General features: G+C 51.3%; 1 protein-coding gene across 1 annotated transcript in view; it reads left to right on the top strand.

Moving 5' to 3' along the window:
- Window positions 1–2,328: 2,328 nt before the first annotated feature.
- The window catches only part of MED24 (mediator complex subunit 24), a 40,375-nt gene continuing 37,740 nt past the window's right edge, over window positions 2,329–4,963 (top strand). The window contains exon 1 of the mRNA XM_037727377.1: window positions 2,329–2,402. The gene's annotated coding sequence lies outside the window, so the exon portion shown is untranslated. The remainder of the gene's footprint in view (window positions 2,403–4,963) is intronic.

Raw genomic sequence — 4,963 nt, 5'->3', positions numbered from 1 at the left:
GTGCTTGGGGTCTGTGCTCTACCCTGTATGGAACTAGTCCCTTGGGATTGGGCTGCCTAAGGAGCTGGGAGGGAATCCTGATGCATGAGATACATTTATACTCTGCATCACAAAGACAGAACTAGGAGGCAGTGGGGAGGGCCAGCAGTAATCTGGATCAGGGCCGGAGTGATGGAGTCCAGAGGCGGAGGAGGAAGGTGCTGTGGTTTTGTCTCCCTTCCATCCTGGCTTTCCCCACCATATCTCTCTTTGATGCAAGGCCCTATAATATTGTGTGGGAAAGACTTTCTGAAATCCTAGACCCAAAGCCATATAAAGCGATGTGCCTTCTGATTCACTTTTTTTTTTTCCTGAGGGGCAGAGTAGGGCACTCAAAGACAAGGGTTTACCATTTCCATCTCTCCCCAACTCCTTTTTTTTTTTTTTTTTTTTTTTTTTTTTAGACGGAGTTTTTTTTTTGTTGCCCAGGCTGGAGTGCAATGCTGCGATCTCGGTTCACTGCAACCTCCACCTCCTGGGTTCAAGTGATTCTCCTGCCTTAGTGTCCCTGTAGCTGGGACTACAGGCATGTGCCACCATGCTGGCTAATTCTGTATTTTTTTAGTAGAGACAGGGTTTCTCCATGTTGGTTAGGCTGGTCTTGAACTACTGACCTCAGATTATCCATCCGCCTCGGTCTCCCAAAGTGCTGGGATTACAGGTGTGAACCACTATGCCCAACCCCCATCTTCTCCTTTTAAAAATTTATTATTATCATTATTTGAGACAGAGTCTTCCTCTTTTGCCCAGGCTGGGGTGCAGTGGCACAATCTTGGCTCACTGCAACCTCTGCCTCCTGAGTTCAAGGGCTTTTCATGTCCCACCCTCCCAAGTAGCTGGGATTGTAGGCATGTGTTAGCATGCCCAGCTAATTGTTTTTTATTTTTTTATATTTTGGTAGAGACGGCATTTCACCATGTTGGTCAGGCTGGTCTTGAACTCCTGGCCTCAAGTAATCCTCCTGCCTTGGCCTCCCAAAGTGCTGGGATTACAGGCATGAGCCACCGTGCTGGCCACCCCCGTCTTCTCTTTACTTCTCTCTCTTTCCTGGGCTCCCAGTATGGACTGGTGACAGATCTGGGCAGGACAAAGTGAAGGGCACACTGCCTTCAAAGCAGGCCTCTGCCCAGGTGCCAGGATCCAGCCCAGGTCTGGGCTTAGAGCCCCTGTCCCTGTGTTGCATCATCCGTCTTCCCACCCCACTCACCCTGCCCACCCATTTATTGAAGCTGCTAGCTCTTCTTAGATTCAGTTCATCCTCGGCTCCTGCTCTGTCCTTGTCATGAAACCCCCCACCAGGGCTGTCCCCTCCCATTCCCCACCTCTGCTTCAGCGCATTCCCTGAATCTATCAGAAGGGTAGGGGCAGCATGAATAAGGATGGATAGACCCTCCAAGGGGATATGTCTGATGGCCCCTGCAGCTGAGATTTCCATTGCCAAGGAGGTAGCAGGAACAGCCTGTTCTCTGGGCTCCCATCAGAACAGCCATGCCCAGGCCCCTCCCTCTCTTCCTCCGTCTCTCCCTCCCTTCCTTCCAGACTGTTGCTAGGAAGCACCCCAAGATTTCTTGAGGATACGACCCCTAGGAAACAAGGTAACCAGATATCTTTCTGAAGAGGTTTTTTTTTCAAAGTCTGGCAGCTGAGACCCCACACAGCATCTTCTACCCCTGCCCAGAAGCCTTACACATCTCTAACAGTTTGGGGAAACAGGAGACAGGCCCCTCTACCAGCCACCCTGGAACAAGCTCTGTGGCCTGGCCTCAGAAATTCCCCTCCCCTAGCTCACCTTGACCTCCTGGGCCTAGGTCAGCAAGTGATGGCACATCCAGCATACACCTCTAGACTCTGCAGATAGAGCTGAACTTACTGGGGGTGCTTTGAAAAGACAGCAGAGGAAACTGAGGCTCCGGCAGCTAAGAGAACTCAAAGCTCAGATGTTTCTCCCTCTGAGGGATTTCCCAATCAAGAAGAGTGGTGGAAACGGAGGAAGGAAAGTTGGAGAGCAGGCTGGGCAAGGTGGCTCACATTACCGGTACTTTGGGAGGCTGAGGTGGCAGGATCTCTTCAGGTCAGGAGTTCAAGACCAGCCTGGGCAACATAATGAGACCCCCGTATCTCCAAAAAAAAAAAAAAACCCACAAATGATCTGGGTGTGGTGGCGTGCACTGCACCTTCAGTCCTAGCTACTTGGGAGGATGAGGCAGGTGAGAGATTGGGAAATTAGCAAACAAGTACCCTGGTAAGAGAAAGTGACCATTTAATTCTCCCCTTTGTCCCATCAGGCGCCCTTGCTATGGGTCACAAAAGAGGGAGCCAGGGAAGGGACCAGGACTGGCTGAGGCTTGCTTTTGGTAGCTGAGGCAAGAAATGGAAAAAGAAGCTGACACCTTTTCCAGGCTGTCTTTCAGGGTTTCTCCTACCTTTATTCATTCATCTGACACCTTTTTTTAAAGCATTTAATACGTGCCAAGTATTAGATTCCCCAAATGCTCCCAGCTTCTGGTTTCACTTTGCCTTACAGTCTTCTCATCCTGTTTTTGCCAGCAGGAGAGAGGAGAGGAGGGGGAGCAAGGAAGTCTCCCTTGCCATCAGAGTTTGGGGCTTACCTTTTCTGCAGTATCTCCTCCAGTTAAAGGAGAGGACGGGACAGTATGATATGGAAGCCAAAAGTAGAAAGTAGAGCAGCTCTCAGGGCCTGGAGGGAGGGGCGATACAAAGGAAATGGAGGCTGACCTCCCTTCCCAGCCGCTGTCTGGTCCAGGCCTCAGGTTCACAGCACTTCTCTTCTCTGTGCGGGGAATATGGAGAGGGAAGGCCATCCTTCAGGGTGTTAGAGGGGAAGCCACTCCAAGAGTTGATTCAAATTCTGCCTTTCACTCTCCAGGGGTAGTGGGAAGACAGAGACAGGCAACTGTGGGGGACAGGCACTGTGGGTGGGAGTGACACCCTGAGCTGAGTCCCTGAGGTGCAGCCACCTTGCAGCCTCTTTTCCATCACCCTCTCCCCCAGATAGATAGAAAGAAGGGATTTTGCTTTGGTGACTGGTATGAGGAGAAACTGGTTTGGAGCCAGCTGTGTATGAGTGTGTGGGAATGACTGTCTTTCTTTTCCCATCCACCTGCTGCCCATAGTGGGGGGACCCAGGCAAGCTTCCAGAGAAAAATGTTCCACTTCGGGAAAAGGAATGACTCAGTTTCCCTATGGAGAGAAGGGAGGCTGACACCCTCAGTGCCTTGTATGCTTACCAACGATTTCAGTGTTTCTGGGTTTTTGGGTCTGGACTCTTGCCACTTTTCCTTATACTGTTTTCTAGCCTAGATAGATAAGGAATGTCCCCTTCCCCTTGGGTACCCAGGACCCTGTTTCTCGCTGCCTCTTACCTCACTCTGGCCTAGCTACTTTTCTGACACTTCTCCAGGTGTTGCCATGTCACTCTGACTGGTTGACTTCCACCTGCCCCTCTTCTCTCTCTAGCCAGGGTAGCCAACAAGATGAAGAAGGAGCTTGGGGCTTGGGGCTAGGACAGCAGAGGTGGAAGCTCAGCCCCGTCCCCGTTGAGAGGAAATGAATAGCAAAAGAAAGTAGGGAAAGTAGGAAGGGGCTTTGAGATGGGCCGGAGGGCTATTTGTTGTACACCCAAAGGAAATGTTAGCATCTCTATTTTCACTCTTTGGAGGATTATCATGGGGTCCTGTGCTTGCAGTGAGCCAGACAGCTCAAGGGGATCCCTAGGAAGATATTGTGGTATGGAAGGAAGAGGTGGTATAGGAAAGGCTGCCTCTGATGTTTACAGACTAGAGAGGCAGGAAGGTCAAAGTGGAGAAATTTAAAATGGTCCTTGCCCAGAGCTAAGGGAGTCCTTGTACATATGAGTCCAGCCTTTGGGGAAACCTTGCCAAGCCTAGAGAAAGGGCTGCTGGTGGGAGGTGGGGAGACAGAGAAGGCAGATGGCCTGACTACAAAAGCCGCCTCCCTGTCACTGCGAAGTGGGGAGGAGGCACCTCCCTAGAAATCTGCCAGGCTCTCTGCCAGAGGGAATGGTTTGAGCTCAGAATATCACCATCCTTAGGGCCCAAATAGTCCCCAGTCCTGTGTGGACTGGACCCAGCACCCACTAACTCAGCCAGGAGCAGTCACAGAGTTGACAGCTTCTCTCCAAGAGAGGCAATTTGGGCTCTGAGGGATGCGACAGGAGCTCCAGGATGATCCAGGAATGGCTGCAGATCGGGGGGCCTCAGGCTGCAGAAACAGACACAGAATAAGAACAGGGGAGCAGGCGAAGGTAGAGTGAGGGCCTGGGAGAAGAAGGGAAGTCAGATACGTGAGACTGAGGAGAAGCAGGGTTCGAGGCAGTCTCAAGTGTGCGTGGAGTAACGGGGGGCCGTCTGGAAGGTGAAGGTGAGAAATCTGTGTTGTCCCTCCTTCCTGCTTTAGAAGCTTTGGCAACACATGTTTGGCAGCTGTTTTGTATACACACTACACCCCAGTGGTATCACTTAGGCAGGCACCAAGGGAGCTGAAGGGAGGGGTGTGGATTGAGTATATGGCAAAGGAGAAAGGCCATAGGCAATACCAACCATAGGGGGACATGATCTGACCCTCCTTTAGCCACACTCTTCCCTTTGGAACACAAGTCCTTGACTCCCTGTTTAGACCATGCCCTAGACACCCAGGGTGCTGTAATTCTCTGCCCAAATGACCACAGTTTTGCTTCCAGAGCCTTAGTGGGCTGCTCGCCCAGATTTATCCTCCTGAGGACTGATTTTGCCACTCAAAGGGTGAGTAAAGAATGGTTGTCACAGGTGTGGTGGCTTACACCTGTAATAACAGCACTTTCAGAGGCTGAGGCAGGTGGATCACCTGAGGTCAGGAGTTCGAGACCAGCCTGGCCAACATGGTGAAACCCTGTCTCTAATAAAAA

The sequence above is a fragment of the Cebus imitator genome, unplaced genomic scaffold (genome assembly GCF_001604975.1).
Source record: "Cebus imitator isolate Cc_AM_T3 unplaced genomic scaffold, Cebus_imitator-1.0 Scaffold228, whole genome shotgun sequence".
Classification (NCBI taxonomy): Eukaryota; Metazoa; Chordata; class Mammalia; order Primates; family Cebidae; genus Cebus; species Cebus imitator.
The sequence above is the reverse complement of the archived record's forward strand: the minus strand, read 5'-3'. Positions and strand labels throughout refer to the sequence as shown.